The sequence below is a fragment of the Symphalangus syndactylus genome, chromosome 5, assembly GCF_028878055.3.
Source record: "Symphalangus syndactylus isolate Jambi chromosome 5, NHGRI_mSymSyn1-v2.1_pri, whole genome shotgun sequence".
NCBI classification, from domain to species: Eukaryota; Metazoa; Chordata; class Mammalia; order Primates; family Hylobatidae; genus Symphalangus; species Symphalangus syndactylus.
The window spans coordinates 118,923,813-118,941,770 of record NC_072427.2 but is presented as its reverse complement, the minus strand read 5'-3'; the positions used below and the strand labels follow the sequence as shown (position 1 = coordinate 118,941,770).

General features: G+C 38.6%; 1 protein-coding gene across 5 annotated transcripts in view; it reads right to left on the bottom strand.

The window, feature by feature from the left end:
* Window positions 1–17,958, bottom strand: part of WDR72 (WD repeat domain 72) — a 238,720-nt gene extending 220,762 nt beyond the window's left edge. For all 5 annotated transcript variants that reach the window (XR_010121228.1, XM_055279193.2, XM_055279195.2 and 2 more), the window contains exon 1: window positions 17,868–17,958. The gene's annotated coding sequence lies outside the window, so the exon portion shown is untranslated. The remainder of the gene's footprint in view (window positions 1–17,867) is intronic.

Here is a 17,958-nt window from a genome sequence, read left to right as displayed (position 1 = left end):
CTGACCTCAAGTGATCTGCCAGCCTTGGCCTCCCAAAGTACTGGGATTACAGGCATGAGCCACTGCACCTGGCTTGATCTAGATAATTCTTAAAATCACTTCTAATTCTGAGATTCTGAGAAAGACCAAATGAATTGTATAGTGAGGAGAAAGAACTGATTAAAAGCTTGCACATATCAGAAGTCACTTTTTTCAGACTCTATCTTTCCCCAGCAAAATTTAAAAAGTAACCCCAGAAACTTAGTGCCTTGCTATCAATAGGATAGAAAGTAAATCCATGTCTTCTGATATCCTTAATAATTCCCTAGGAATCTCTAAGTGAAAATAAACCTCAAAGGAAAAAAACATTTTATTAAAAATTATCTATAGAATCTCTGTAGTGTGGAGGAGAAAGTTATGTTCCTGATAGAAGTACACCTGTTGTGTTTCAAATAATTATGTGTCTAGACAAGTTTAAAGAAGTCTTTGGAAAAAGATTATATAAACCTCTATCACAGCCCTCAATTTATAATTATTGTATACCAAATTTGAGTACCTGAATGATATTTTGGGTGTCTAAAGCAAGCTGGTAGGATTTTGCAGGATAATTTTTAAATCTGGTCTATTTAAAGGCAATTCAGAATAAATACTTTCACTGGAGAAAATAAGTGAATACTGAGAAAGAAACATAGCATTACTTCTTGGCCTTTTGGCTAAGAAAAAAAAAATAGGCATCATAGCCACAGATAGGGATAAAGTTAGTGCCTATATTATAGAGGTCAAATGAATTTCTCTCATGGGGATCTCTAGTCACAGGACAAACTACAACACTGTAGTACATTACAGTTTGTACATAAATTCTTGGTAAATACAAATAGATAGTAAATAAATGTACTTAGTACATCTTAGTACTAAGTATATTTTGATATTGCATTTTGTAACATATAAGCAATGTAATCAATATTTTATCATACAATCAATACAGCTATGGAAATAATTATATAAACAACCAAACATACAGACATAAAACTTTTCTTAAGTAACTCTCAAATAATTCCTACACAAATTCTTGACTGCAGCCTACTCAGATACCACACTGGATTCTCAGGATGAAAGGATGAATGGGCTTCAGGAAGCTCACAGCCAGTAGATAAAAAAAAATGTAAATGAATTACTTGCTAGTTATGTAGTTGCATTTATATATATCCTACCATTTTCACATTGTATATGTATATAATTTTGTCATTTCTTGGTGGCATAATGAAAAAAATAATTTTAAGAAAAAATTTATTTTAGGTGTAATAATTATGAAAGTGTTAAAAAGCTGATTTTATAGAGTTTAATTATACATACAGATCATTGCAATTTATATATAACTATGAAATAAAAGCATAATATTAAATTCAAACATGTTATTTTAGTATTACATATTTAATATAGATTGAAATTTGGGTATATATCAAATAAGACCAAAACAGCATTTGTGATATATTTTGGGACTTCCTACCTTTCATAGTTAATAAAGTAAAACCTTTCATGTTTATAATTTCCACATTTGTTTCTAAATAAGAGATGTTTCAAATCGTTACTTGCAAATGATTTTTAGCCATTCAAAATATAGGAAGTTCGTGAATATTTTTACTTTCTAGAAAAAGCCATATGCAATGTTCCAAATCATTAGGATTTTCGGTTTTAATATTGATTTTTAAAGTACTAGTGATAACTTGATAGTCCACATAAAAATCTTTATCAGGCTGGGTGCAGTGGCTCACGCCTGTAATCCCAGCACTTGGGAGGCCGAGACGGGTGGATCACAAGGTCAGGAGATCGAGACCATCCTGGCTAACACGGTGAAACCTCGTCTCTACTAAAAATACAAAAAATTAGCCAGGCATAGTGGCGGGCGCTTGTAGACCCAGCTACTCAGGAGGCTGAGGCAGGAGAATGGCGTGAACCCAGGAGGTGGAGCTTGCAGTGAGCCGAGATCACGAGACTTGTCTCAAAAAAAAAAAAAAAAAAAAAAAAATCTTTATCAAATGAATCTTCTCTTCAGATCAAAGGAATACCTTCTTGTAGTAAATCTGCAGTAACGTTTCTGTTTTCATTCTCACTGACACAGGATTTTAGTAACAGAGTTCTCTGTGCTCCTTTCTATAACCAACACACTATTGTGATACAAATCAACTAAATCAGGGCCTCCCATCAGCATGCCATGGTACATAATGAGTTATGAAGAGTTTATAGGAGTGAGAAGAACTGAAACTTTCAACCTGGTGTATACAAAAATAATCATTTTCTATGTTTATGCTTTGATATGAAGGATGAGAAGCATTGAATTACGTAAAACTTGTCTAGAAATATAAATAATTTAAAGCCGTAGAGGGCTCAAACCATTATAGAGTTTGCAAAACCATATCCACATCTAAGAAATAAACTTCCTAGTGATGCAGTCCTGCTGATAGCCACTGACTGTTGCGCACTCACAGGATGACCTGCCAGCTCCCAAACTGTTCTCTTTTAAAGTGAAAATTTCTTTAAATAATATATTTTGAAATAGAAATAGCAATAGGCTACCTACTCTAGCAACGTTAACTTCCCAATCACCTCCTAAACCATAAGGCCTCTCAAATCACCAGTGTGGGGACACTTTGCAAAACTAAATTACAGCTGGAAAAAAGTGGGTATGTCTTTTCATTGTTTGATCCCTAGTCCCTGGCACACTGCCTACCACATAGATGACATTCAGTAAATATTTCTTATAAGTTGTGTTTGACCTGGATACTGAAGCAAGAGTTCACTAGAAATTGGAAGAGACGTGAAGAATGTAAAGCTGAACTCTTATTTTGCTGATGAGGAAGTGGAGGAAAGGTGGTGTGACCTTCCTAGGACCAGAGCATAGTCTTGCTCTGGGAGAAGTATATTCTGGGGAACGTAACCATCCCAGTTCCTCTCTTCGTGTTCTACCAAAATACACAGAAATATAAAGTTTCTGATTCTGGGTTCATCATTAGGTTGTATCCAGCATGCCACTATTTGTATTATTTTAATTCAAAATATACTTTATTGTAAAGAAAAAAGGCAAGAAAATATTAATAGAATGCGTCAGATAAAGTTTTGCCTTCCTTTCCCACACCTTAGTAACTTGTAAATATTCTTTGAGCCTCAGTTTTCTTATCTATAAAATGGAAAAAAAAAATAATTACCTTGGAGAACTGATGGGGGTATAGACGATTCTGTGTAGATAACTTTTATCATTATTCCTTGTTCATAATCAGCACTCAGCATATGGAATGAATTGACTGGATGAGGCAATGAATCACTATAATTTTGTACTGTGGATAGAGATTTTGACTATCACTTTCTAGCAATACCTTTGAAAGTGTGAGATTTCCTTCCTTTACTTTTACAGTATTGACACTACAATTTCTTTTCTGGAAAATACTGTGGCTATATGCTGGAATATTTGGCCATGAAAATATACAATTTGTTATTATTACTTCTAAACTCCATGATGATCTTTAAATCAATGACTCCAGGCCAAATTAGGGTTGCCAGATTTAGCAAATAAAGATACAAAATACCTAGTAAAATTTGAATTTCAGATGAACACCACATAATTTTTGTATAGTATAATACTATGTAATATTTGGGACATGGTTACACTAAAAATTATTGTTTACTGTATGAGACATGCTTATAGAAAATATGTGTTGTTCATCTGAAATTCAAATATAACTGGGACCTGTAGGCCTAGTAGGGTCTCTGGTATCTCTAAGCTGAAGACAAAAAGGAGGCTTGTAGATCCAACTAACGCTCCTTCCTTCTATAGATGAGTAAATGAAGGCCCAGGGAAGTCGGTTACTTGGCCAAAGTAACCAAATGAGTGGTCGAGAAAGAAACTGAAACAGGTCTACTAACAGCCCATCCAGAACTCGCTCCTTGCACACCATTGCAAAGATGCCCCTGTCTTGCCCTTCAGAAATTCTTACGGATTTGCAATGTGAAATTCCTTTGTTATTTTGGTTGTCCTAAAAAAAAAAAAAGTAAAAGTCAAGCAAAACAAGAGCAATAAACCTCTTATTCATCCAGGCTCCAACACGGCCTTCATTGCCTTTAAAAGCTGAACTGACACTTCCTGATCCTCTCTCCATAAATACAATACCTGGCAAGAACAAGGAAGGACAACATTACAGCTCCCATCCTCCAGCCCATCTTCATCTTCTTCCCCTTAACAATTTGTTTTTATCTTTCTGACTTGTCTGAGGGTAGCAGAATAATGAGGATGATGCAAATGTGGTTCTGTGGATGGTGTCTACTGGACACTGGAATTGTTTACCTTGTCATAAATAGCTGTCTTCAGGGACACACCCAGACACTGAGTCTGCTTTACTAACCTCACAAACATAGACAAATCTCAAACCCCTTGACTGAGCACAGCCCACTAGAAACACAAAGGATAAAGTTCCTGGTTACAATGCATGAATTTTAACAATAACATCCTAACCAGAATAAACACTAAGAGGAAAGTAAATATAGTATAGCAGTGAATAATATGAGCTTTGAGATAAAATAGGCCTGGGGTTGAATCTCAGATCTGCCACTTATAGTTATGTGACCTCTGTGAATCCCATCCCCTCTCTTAAGTGGAGAAGAATCCCACCTACTTTCTTCAAAACTCATAGGTACTGTGAGGGGAAAAGACGAATTACTCAAAGATTTTCTTTTTTTCCAGAAAACATACCTTGGTCATCTTTAGCCCAAGAGGGAGTTTTGCTTTTAAAAATTTGAATTTAAGCAGAGATAAAAAGAGCTTTGGTGTGAAAATTGTACACTCAATTTGGAATTGTGCACTTTAAAAGTGTGCAGTTTATTAAATGTATTATAAATTTACCCTAATAAACTTGATAAAACAAATGGATAGATTAGAGAGCAGAGTAAAGTGGCTTGGCCAGTGTCCCACAGCTAGCTAGTAAGTGGAAACAGTTTGGGAAAGGGCAAAGTTGAGCTTCAGGAAGGAACAAAGAACTCAAGGAAACTGAAGAAAGCTGGAGAAAGTAACTGGGTGTTCAGGTAGGCCAGAATGAGATCTACTTCAACCACAGCAGACTATGAAGCAAGCAGCCCCTGCAGTCCATAGGGCCTGAATTCAGTCCGTGAGAACATGCCAGTCTGAGCTAGCATGGGTCTCAGCAGAAGCCCTGTCCACCCAAAATCTATTTGAAAATGCTCCTGAAGCCAAAGTTATTATTTTATCAACAGATTATAATTAGATCACTCCTTAGAAAAGGTTAAAAAAAAATTCTACAAGGTCACAGAGTGTCCAAGGCATATTTAAATAACACATAACATTCTGTCTGGTCAACCCACTGGAACATGACTATTTCGGAATTAACCCCTAACCAACATCAATGCCAAGCTCCTCCAAAACTGTTGTTACTGAGTAATTAACTGCTACTTAGTAAACTCTAGAAAATAATGTGTTTTAGATAGAGAATATCTTTTTTTTTTTTTTTGAGACAGTCTCGCTGTCGCCCAGGCTGGAGTGCAGTGGCGCGATCTCGGCTCACTGCAGGCTCCGCCCCCCGAGGTTCACGCCATTCTCCTGCCTCAGCCTCCCAAGTAGCTGGGACTACAGGCACCCACCACCTCGCCCGGCTAATTTTTTGTATTTTTAGTAGAGACGGGGTTTCACTGTGTTAGCCAGGATGGTCTCGATCTCCTGACCTCGTGATCGGCCCTAGATAGAGAATATCTTAGCAGGTAAAGTCAAAGCAGAAACAGCCCAGAGATCAAAGTAGGAATTAAACAGATGTGCAAATTCATCTCTGAATTCCAAACACTCATGACCTGGAACACGTATAAAGCAAAACAGCCAAGAAATCACATCTCTTTCACTACATGGATGAGGTTTCCATCACAGCTCACAGCTCTTCCAGACTTGTGAGTCGAAGATTTTCACAGAGTACTGCCTTCAAACTTCACCTCCTCGCTCAATAAACTGTAGTGCAACAGAGCTGACACATTCAAAGAAAGGCCAAGTGTGTCTACTTCTAGTCATTGTCAAGGAAATGAGCATTAGATGTGGTAAGAGAAATATGAGAGAACAACTCAATTCTTTCTGGGTGGTAACTTCATTTTTATTTATATTCAATTAGTGAACAAACAAACTCAAGAAACTACAATCCCCTTGTCTAAAGCTCAAAGTTCAGGCTTTAAGAAGTGGATATGTATTTAGCTTATACCACATTTAACACTCTATTTACAGTGAAAGTCTTTTTTTTTTTTTTTTTTTTTTACTTAGATGTGGCTAACATAAACAAAAAATACCATTGTCCTAGACCATTCTTAACTAAATTCAACAAATACGTATTGAGAACTAAATATAGCCAGGTGGTAGGTTGGGCTGCAGAGAACACAAAGAACAGAAAAACACCATCCCTGCCCTCAAAGTATTTACCATGGAGTCATCTTTTGATTAATTTTAACTAAGTATTCATGCTACTAGACAAAACAATTGTTTTATGTGTGTATAAATTTTGCAAACCTATTTCTGGTCTTGAGTCATGTTTTTCTTTCCCATATCCAAAAACAATCTGGAAAACTGTTTGCCTAATATCTCTCTTTCAATTAACTTGCCTTAAGTATTAATTAAACTTAGGTAAGATGAAATTAAGCTACATAAGTATATTTGTTTTGGAATCGCCTTAATCATAAGTGTCCATAAAATCATGAGGTTTATTGTACAGGTTATATTTTTCAAAATACACATTAAAAGAAATACTTGTCTATTAACATAAATACTTGGTATGTACTACCTAAAATCACATTGGGAAACATGGCTTTCATCCTCTGTCATAATCAAATCCTTTCCTCTACCTTTCAAAACTCCACCCTAACTGAGGTAATTCCCCATATCCCAGCACTCTTAGTTAATGATCTTTTCTTTCAATTAACCAAGAAAATCAAGTCTCTCACACATGAACTTCCTCATTACTTCAACATTCCATCACTTTTTCTTATTTTTAAGATTATTTTCTTCTGAGATATCCATACTAGTCTCCTCTGATAACATGTTTATCTTTATTCCAGATTTCATCTTCTGTCAACTCAATTACTTCCTTTATTAATACTTATTTATTTTGTCTTCAACTGATTTCTCTTCTTTGGTCCCTTTGCCTTTGTTTACATATATTTAGTTTAAAAATATTTATTATCTGCTACATGTAACAGACTGTGCAAGGATTCTAGGGATATGGACAAGAAGGACAAAGAAAGTCACAAACCTCAAGGAGCTTACTGGTGTCTAAGGAGACAGGCCTGCCCTGCATCACCCCATAGTGTGATAGGTGGTGTGTTAATGTAAACGCAAGCGTGTCCGGGGAGGGAGCACAATTACAGCTCGAAGCCAAAATTGGGAAGGATTTCCCCCACGGGAGGGAATAAAACTTCATTTTATTGTACTTCTCAGATAACGTGTTTATTTACAAATTCAAGCTTTGCGGCAACCTTGCCTCGAGCAAATCTATAGGCACCGTTTTTTCCAACAGTATGTGCTCACTTCATGTCTCCATGTCACATTTTGGTAATTCTCACAATATTTCAAACTTTGTCATTTTTATTATATCCGTTGTGGTGGTCTGTGATCGTAAATATCACTCCTGTAACTGTTTTGGGGTGCCACAAATTATGCCCATATAAGATGGCACACTTAATTGGTAAATTAAGTTTTTGTTCTGACTGTTCCACCAACTGGCCATTCCCCTATCTCCTCTCTCCCTCTCCTCAGTCTTCTCTGTTCCCTGAAACAAACCACTATTAAAATTAGGTCAATTAATAATCCTATAATGGCCTCTAAGTGTTCAAGTGAAAGGAAGAGTTGCACTTTTCTCACTTCAAATCAAAGCCAAAAATGATTACGCTTAGTGAGGAAGACATGTTGAACGTCAAGACAGGTCTAGAGCTACGCCTTTTGCACCAAACCGTTAGCTAAATTGTGAATGCAAAGGAAAAGTTCTTGATGGAAACTGAAAGTGCTACTACAGTGAATACATGAATGATCAGAGACCGAAACAATTGCTGATATGGAGAAAGTTTTAATGGTCAGGAAAGGTGATCAAACCAGCCACAACATTCCCTTAAGTCAAACATTAATCCAGAGCAGCACTCTAACTCTCTTCAATTTTATGAAGGTTCAAAGAAGTGAGGAAGCTGCAGTGGAAAAGCTGGAAGCTAGCTGAGTTCATGAGATTGAAGGAAAGAAGCCTCCTCCATAACATGAAAATGCAAGATGAAGCAGCAAGTGCTGATGGAGAAGCTACAGAAAGTTATCTAGAAGCTCTAAGCTCAGATAATTAATGAAGGTGGCTACAGTAAACAACAGATTTTCAATGCAGATGAAACACCTTTTTATTGGAAGAAGATGCCATCTAGGACTTTGCTAGCTAGAATGGAGAAGTCAATGCCTGGCTTCAAAGCTTCAAAAGACAGGCTGACTCTCTTGTTAGGGGCTAATACGCTGGTGACTTTAAGTTGAGGCCTATGCTCATTTATCATTCTAACAATTCTAGGGGCCTTAAGAATAATGCCTGTGCTCTGTATATGGAACCAGAAAGCCTGGATGACAAAACATCTATTTACAGAATAGTTTACTGAGTATTTTATGCTCATTGTTGAGATCTACTGCTCAGAAAAAAAAAAAAAAAAAAAAAAAACTTTCAAAACAATGCTGTTCATTGACAATGCACCAAGTCAACCAAGAGCGCTGAGATGCACAAGAGATTAATGCTGTTTTCATGCTTGCTAACATAATATCCATTCTACAGCCCATGGACCAAACAGTAATTTTGACTTTCAACTCTTATTATTTAAGCTACACATTTTGCGAAGCTATAGCTGCCATAGGTAGAGATTCCTCTGATATACCTGAACAAAGTCAATTGAAAACTTTCTGGAAAGGATTCACCACTTTAGATGCCTTGAGAACATTTGTGATTCATAGCAGGAGGTCAAAATATCAACATTAACAGGAGTTGAGAAGAAGTTGATTCCAACCCTCATAGATGCCTTGGAGAGATTCAAAATTCCAGTGGAGGAAGTAACTGCAGACGTGGTAGAAATAGCAAGAGAACTAGAATTAAAAGTAGTCTGAAGAGGGACTGAATTGCTACAAGCTCTTGATAAAATGTAAATGGACGATAAACTGCTTCTTATGAATGGGCAAAGAAAGTGGTTTCTTGAGATGGAATCTACTCCTGGTGAAGATGCTATGAACATAGTTGAAATGAAAACAAAACATTCAGGATATTATATAAACTTAGTTGGTAAAGTAGCAGGGTTTAAAAGGATTGACTCCAATTTTGGAAAAAGTTCTACTGTGGGTAAAATGCTATCAGACAGCATCACATGCTACAGAGTAATCTTTCACAAAAGGTCTGAGCACAGTGACATAGGTCTGTAATCCCAGCTACTTGAGAGGCTGAGAGGTGTGAGGATCACCTGAGGCCAGGAGTTTGAGACCAGCCTGGACAAAACAGTGAGACTCCTTTCAAAAAAAACAAAAAAAGCTTTCATGAAAGAGTCAATAAATGCAGCAAACTTCATTATTGTCATATTTTAAGAAATTGCCAAAACCACCTCCAAACTCCAGCAAACCACCACCCTAATCAATTAGCAGTCATCAGCATGGAGGCAAGAACCTCCTCCAGCAAAAAGTACAACTTGCAGAAGGCTCAGATGATCATTTGCACTTTTCAGCAATAAAGGATTTTTAATCACAGTATGCATATTGTTACTTTAGATATTATATTATTGTGTACTTAATAGGCTTTGATATGCACTGGGAATCCAAAATAAATTGTGTGACTTGCTTTACTGCAATATTCACTTTATTAGGCTTGGAATCAAACCTACAATAGAACCCACAGTATCTCCAAGATATGCCTGTAACGCCTAAGTTTAAATCACAAATCTTATACATTTGCTGGTTTTGTGACCCAACGAGCTTATTTTGTCATCCATGAAAGGGGATCAATTATCTATTGCACCCGGCTGTAATGAGTAAGGAGAGAGCATGTACCAGCAGGTCAGGCCCTCCAGTCAGTGAGCCTGGTTTCAAATGCCAACTCTACCAATCTATGTCCTTGGGAAGGTTACTTTACAACTCTGTGTTGGATTTTTATCAATAAAATGAGGATAAATAATAATATCCATCTAATAGGGTTGATGTGAGTAAATAATCCTTGGAAATCATTAATTAGTAAGCATTCAATAAATATTAGACTCTATTATCCAAAGGCTTTTCAAATCTCAAAATCTGTATGTAAATCCTGCTAAGTAAACAATATTAAGATAAATGAAATTCTTGTCACTTATAATTCTTCATTCTATCATTCATAACTTACAGTAGATTCCCTCTATTAAGTGAATTAAGTAGGAGAGATAAAGATAAAACTTCAAAAGTATCAAATTGGCAAAGTAAAATACTTTAAATTTAAAAAACAATTTGATTTTTTCAAAAATCTACCACATTCTCATCTCATATGAGTTGAATTGAGCCTATCCAAAATTTATATGTTGAAGCCCTAACTCAGAGTGCCTCCAAGTATGATCTTTTTTGGACATCAGCTCATTGTGGATATAATTAATTAAGTGAGGATGAGGTAATACTGGATTGGGGTGAGCTTCTAATCCAATCTGACGGGCTGTCATATAAAACAAGGAAATGTGCAGAGAGACACACACACAGAGAAAGTCAGGTAAAGGTGAAGGCAGAGGTTGGGGTGACTTCTACAGGCCAAGGAACACCCAAAGATTGACAGCAAACCACCAGAAGCTAAGTGAGACATGGGACAGAATCTTCATCTCAGCCTCAGAAGGAACCAACCCTGCTGACACTGTAATTTCAGACCTCCAGCCTCCAGAACTGTGAGACAACACATTTCTGTTGTGTAAGTCACTCAGTGTGTGGTACTTTATTATACATTCCTAGAAAAGTAATACAGCATTTGACAGACTTTGTTTCTTTTGAGTCAGAATGTAGATCTCAGTAACACATGTAACAATTCCTGAAACATATATTTAAATTTTAGTCTGAATCACACAATTGGTCATATACCAAAATCTATTCCCTACCTCTTTGTGTAATAAATCTCCTTTCCATCTACATTATCAGCTCCTTGAGAAAAGAATATATTCATTTACTAATTCAATAATTAGTATCTAGTAAAGCCCTACTAAATGAAAGATGAAAAAACACAAGTTCCTGCCCTCTAGGAATTCACAACCTGTAAGTCAAATCCTAAGTATGTAAAGAACCAACATAAAGTGGGTTGGTAGAAGCATTTCCGAGGCACAACAGCAAACCAAGTTTCATTCCCATGGTTGTCAACAGGTCATCCCTTACATTTTGGCTTCTCGTGTAAAAATCCTGTGTTCTTCCAAGGACTAGTTATCTTCTTCCTTGGCCCTGACATCTACTTCCCTTCTTTCAGTTTCAGCACAAATTGACATTGGAAGTCAGTCCACTGTAATTATAACTATCCTTTTTTCCTCCCAGAATAAGCAAATGGCAGGCCCTCCCATAGGCAGGAATATAGGCCTATATGGACAAGGCCTATTTGGAGAAGCCTCCCTAATGCCCACAATTCTAGTGTTTTCTGACTTTGTCCTACCAACCAGGAACACCTGCCAGGGAAGACTTTAAACTCATCTTTTGCACTAAAGGATTCTAGCAGAAGCTAGGCCAAAACAGACTTTCATCAGCAAGGCTATGAATGCAGAATCCCAAGGCGGTTTGGAAAAAGTGGTAGAGGAAGTACAGGATTTGAGGCTCATAACCTGAAGGAACCGTAGCCTTTGTAGCCTTTGTGAACATCTTTGTGGATTTTCTGTCATGAGCCAAGATAAGCCCACCTCTGTTTCATAGTCCCTATCTCACCACTTGATTATTCAAAATTTTCTCTAGTCCTGGCTCTTCCTACTTTCCCTTATTCCTAAACCCATCCCACCTTCTGTCTCCACTGTCCTTGCCTCTTTTCTCAGTGTTAAGGCACACAGTGTTGTATACTCAATTCAACAAGCGTTTACTGAATGCCAACTGTGTTATAGACCTTGGGCTGGTGGCTTTCCCATGCATTTTCTCAAGTAATCCACACACCTACCATTACTGTTATTAGGAAAAGAAGGCTCAGTAAATCTAAATCCCCTGGCTACGATTACATCCCTAGGATTACATCCCTAGATTTGTATGACCTCAAAGCCCATCCCACTTCTTAAAGGCCTTGAAAGTGAGAATTCATAATGATGACATCATTGTCTGTTTACAGTTCCATACAGACAAGCCAGTCCACCTGTTTCTTTAAAGAAAATTAAACAAAACAAAACAAACGAAACTTAAATTCAACCACAGGGGTGGTTAGGATGCCAAATCACTCCTAGACTCAAGACTCTTTAGTCTAAGAGTCTTAATCTATAAAACCTATTCATTATATATGTGGAAGTGTATGCATGGGCCAGAATGTTTTCAAAGCATCAGAACTTAATACGAAAACACTAAAAAGCTCATCATAACACTAGTGTCAAGGAAAACGACTCATAATACACAATGTGAGACTTCCACATTGGGGTGATTGCAATGCAGTTTATGACATAAGAGGTAGCAGAGGGAGACAGGAGAGGGCTTGCCTGAGCCTACAGGCCGACAAAAACCAGGCAATATGTGGCACTATGGCACTTTCTAAAACATCCTGGCCTCTGCTTATTCTAAGAAAAAAAGAAAATCCCTGGCAAAGGGGATCCGTCTTCTCTGCTTGATTTCTACTGACCAAAGAAGTCACCGTCCAATGATATAAAGAAATTCTGTCCTTAGGGCGTAAATATCCAACACCTACAGTTCATGGGTGTATAAGAGCCTGAGAGGCCTGGAATCGATCCAACCCATTTTAACTAGCAAGAAACTACCGGGTAATACCTTGTTTGTATTTCTTGGAGGAGGGACACAAGAAACACTTATTTCATTCCACACAATAATTCACCACAATCAGAGAGAGCACAGCAAGGGCAATACCATCTCCCAGCTGCTGATTACATCAAAGGCTTGCAGCACAAATTCAATTTTATGATGTTAATCTCAGCCTGCCACTCAGAAATTTTCTCTGAGGGATATGATTTTTCTCTGGATTTCATTTTAAGAATGATTTTCTTCATCCACAATCAATAAAGATATGTTTTCATCAAAAGACTCTATCTTGGCAGAATTCAATTGGCTATTTCAACCCCTTTTGGTGACACAATATTAATTAAAATAGTTTATGTTGCACCTCAACTGGAAAAAGAGGCAGTGAAAATAGGAGCTACTCAGAACACATGTTCTATATACATCAACATGGAAGGCAGAAAATAATTTTCTCCTTCCCCAGGCGACAGCTATTAGCTATTCAAGAGAGTTGCTCTAACTTGGTTTATCTCTGTGATCTCACTAGAAAAAAGAATGAAGTCCTTCCTGTTTATATTTTTTTTGTTCAATAGGAAATCAAAATGCATATAAAGAAGATACTTTAAATGCTTACATCCCAGTTCCTCACAAGAGGAGAAATAATTATCTGTGTTCCTATGTGGCATAACGGGTTATTAGGGATCACATTCATTATTTCCCTTAACTAAAAACTGATGATGCTATTACAAATTCTTTTTATTTTCAATTTTAAATAATAATTACAGCTAAATACATTGTATTTCTCAAAAGCAGGCACATAGATTCTCAAAAGCAGGCATATAGAATTAGCACAGGGTTTTGCACATTTAAGAAAGAGGAGAAAACTATGCAACGCATTACAGAAAATAAAGCAATTTTGTTTTAACAGTGGTTTGGGAAGTGGCAGTTAATTAATTTAACAAAGATTTATGAAGCACCTACTGTGTTCTTGACTCTGTTCTCCTCTTGAGAATGAGATGAAGGCCCCACTTCCTGTCCCATGATGCTGACAGAGCATGGTGCCTCCATTACTGCAGAGAGAGAAGGGCTAGGCCTGGTTCCCACAAAGCAGATAGAGAGCGCAGCAGAGGCTGCACTTAACCCTGCTGGGAGGAGATCAAGAAGAGTTTCTCCAAGGAAGTCCAATTACTGAAACATTCAGCTGGTAATTTACATATCCAGTCTAAAAAAGTGGGGGCAGCATAGCTCAGTGTCTAATAGAAAAGGTAGTCTCTATCAACCACACCATCTCACTTCCCCATTCTGAAATTCATTATTCCTCTTAACATAAGAAAGTGGTAACAAAGAAAGTAGGCGTACTGATAACCTAAGGAGAATAAGGATTGCACAGGACTTTGTGTTCTAATTTATACCAAAGCAACCTAAAAATCATATCGGCTTTCTGGGCTAATATGATTTGGCTTCACCCCCACCCAAATCTCATCTTGTAGTTCCCATAATCCCTACATATGGTGGGAGAGACCCAGTGGGAGGTAATTGAATCATGGGGATGGTTCCCCCATGCTGTTCTCGTGATAGTAAGGTCTCGCGAGATCTGATGGTTTCATAAGGGGCCTCGCCCTTTGCTCAGCACTCATTCTCTCTCCTGCCACCCTGTGAAGAGGTGCCTTCCGCCATGATTGTAAGTTTCCTGAGGCCTCCCCAGCCACGTGGAAATGCGAGTCAGTTAAACGTCTTTTCTTTATAAATTACCCAGTCTTAGAGCAGTGTCCTTAGAGCAGTGTCCTTAGAGCAGTATGAGAAAGGACTAATACATGGGCCCTCACAACTCACTGCCGACTCACAAGCAACAAAATGTCAATTAACCAAAAGGTTGATTGGTTCAGTAAATTACATCTCCCTCATCCTGTACTTGCTTATTGTTTTAAACACTTATTGTGTAGGGCTTTACATTTCTCCTAGTTAAATTTCAACTTGTTAAAAAAAAAAAAAGAGAGCGAGACAGGAAAAGTCAGTGTCAAAGTAAACAATTGCTACCATTTGCTGACTATATGTTAAGTTGTAGACACTATGCTGCTTAGATTATGTTCACTGCTTCATGCGGTCCTCATAATATCAATATGCATTACTATCACTATTCCAAACATGAATAAAATGAGTCTTGGAGAACATAAGTAACATGCCTAAGGTCAGAGCTAGGAAACAAACAGATCCATCAGTCTCAGAAAAACTCACAGTCTTAATCACTGCACTACACTGGTTAGGTGGGGCAGAGGTGGTGGTCAGCATGTGAGGACAGCCTCTGGAAATGAGAGCAAATTCTGGAATCAGTGTTCCCCTAGAGCAATGATATCTAGCTCTGTAAATGAAAATTTGCATTTTTTTAGAAAAGTTCAAAGGGGCCCAAATGTCTTTTCAGACCAAAGATAACCCTCTCATTTTGAAGATAAACATGACACATGTAAATTAAGAAACTCCTGGGTCCCCAAAGTTAATTAGGAAGAGGACTTGCAAGGACTTCAAAGCTGACCTGGGCCTAGACCTCAGTGCACACATAGATAATTTTAGTCCAGGTCTCCACCACATCTGCCTGCTTCCAATTCAGCCTAGAGAAGAACTGAATCTACAAAGCTTAACAACTGGGAAAAAATAACCATACATACAGAAAAGGCCTCCAGAAAGGTACCTTTTATGATATAGTGATAGAATTATTCCTAAACGGCCAGGCACGGTGGCTCATGCCTGTAATCCCAAAACTTTGGGAGGCCGAGGCAGGTGGATCACTTGAGGTCAGGAGTTCGAGACCAGCCTGGTCAACATGGTGAAACCCCATCTCTGCTAAAAATACAAAAATTAGCTGGCCATGGTGGCAGGCACCTGTAACCCCAGCTACTGGAGAGGCTGAGGCAGGAGAATCACTTGAGCCCAGGGACCAGAGGTTGCAGTGAGCCGAGATAGTACCACTGCACTCCTACCTGGGAGACAGAGTGAGACTCCATCTCAACAACAACAAAAATTAAAAATTAAAAAAAAAGAATTATTCATAAAGGATGCCCCCTATTGTGAGGAACATTATTACTAACATTATTAGTATTAAATAACAGAAATTTTGAGTATATGAATTGTCAAGCTACAAAGATATCTGAATGCAACAAACTTGAAATCTTAAAATCTTACTGATATCATTATTTTCAAGGTTCCTTTAAGTTATTTCACAAGTCAAATGCACTCTTCCATTCCAGTAGGCATGTATAAACTAGAACGTCAGATTTCTAAAACATTCAGTTCATTGGGTAGAGACCGTTAATGGAAGATTTCACACACAGGGAGAAACTTAAGAGTTTTTTCTCTCTTGAGACAGGGTCTTGCTCCATCACCCACCCTGGAGTACAGTGAAGCATGCAATCATGGCTCACTGCAATCTCCACCTCTCAGGCTCAAGTCATCCTACTCCTTCAGGCTCCCTAGTAGCTGGGATTACGGACTGACGCACACCACCACATCCAGCTGATTTTTGTAGAGATGAAGTTTTGCTATGTTGCCCAGGCTGGTCTGGAACTCCTGAGCTCAAGCGATCCACTCACCTTGGCCTCCAAAGTGTTTGAATTACAGGCATGAGCCACAGCGCCCAGCCTAGTTAATATTTTCTTGACAAAATACTTACAATTTTAAAATATCTTTTCCAAAAGAAGTGAAAGCATTGGAACTCGATATAAAATATTAATTTTTAGGTTAAAAAATCACCTTACTAGACACCTTCAATGGCAGTTTCCCTTTCTCCTACAGCCTTTTACATTCTTTACAGAAAACTCTATTGGCACATTTTAATATTGAAGAAATTAAAAAAAGACAAAGGAACAAGTGATGTTTACAAAAAAAAAAAAAGCTGCACAAGACCAACTTAACCACAAGTATTTGCATGACAGAAGTGGTCGCTTTCCTTTTCACTGGTTTGTAAGTGGTGAGAGCTGAACAGGGAAGAAAGGAATGGCGCTTTGGCAGTGACAATGGGAAGGGTTGGAGGAAAACACTTCAGGTAAAAAGATCCCCAACAGGTGACCTAGTCTCCAATCGTCGACCTTGAACTCATTTAGCACAAAACGGGGGGAGGGGGGGCGGGGGAAGAAAAACGTACCATACACCTACGTTTTGTTTAACAGAACGTCGTTAACTGTATTGAAATGGATGCAAAAATGCTTTAATAAGTGAGGAAGATGGTATAAGGAAGCACCAGTCTCCAAAAGGAAGTATTCCCAGTGCATCACCTTTTCCAGATTTTGTCAGCACAGACAGTCTCCCCTTTATCTTCCTGCCTCACATCCAACCTTACAAGTGGCAAAAGTCTCGTCCCCGCAGTCTTTATTGCCGACTGAGCTCAAGTGGCAGAGCAAGGAAGGTTTCTCTAGCCCCCATCCCCACAGCCCCAAGCCGTCACACCCCAGCAGGCTTAGGCCCACCCGGTCGTTTTCCCTGCCCCTGAACTCAGCTTTAAAATTAATTCGACCTAAAATTAAAGTTTTAAAAAATAAATACATAAATAAAATTAATTCAATCCATTCCGTTCCATAGAAGTCCAATTCCCAAGTTCCAAAAAATTATCCTAATAGGGACAGGCAGGTCCCTAAAAGTATCTGGGGTAGACTCCTCCCAGGAGTACAGGTAGGGATACTGCGAGATGAGCGGCTTTGTTCACTCCTGATGCCATATCTGGAAAATAGTTTGAAGAGGGACTTTTCCAATTTCCAAGTGCAAGAACTTAGAGCAAAAGTAAGGGGTTAGAGAGCGCTGCGCACGCCCACCCTCTTTCCCCGCCCAGCTGTATCCAAGCGCGGGCCGTCCCCTCCTGCGCCGGGCTCTGAGGGCAGGAAGGCGTGCGGCTGCGCCAGCCAGGGGCAGACGAAGACCCCCAGCCTGGGACCCGGCAGCCCGACCTGAGCTCTGGGGGTGCTTGCCTTACCTGAGCCGTGGGGCGGAGGAGCGGCAGAGGCCAGGCAGGCTGGCGCTGGGCGGCGGGCAGGCAGGCTGGCGGGTCTCGCCCTTAGGGTCAC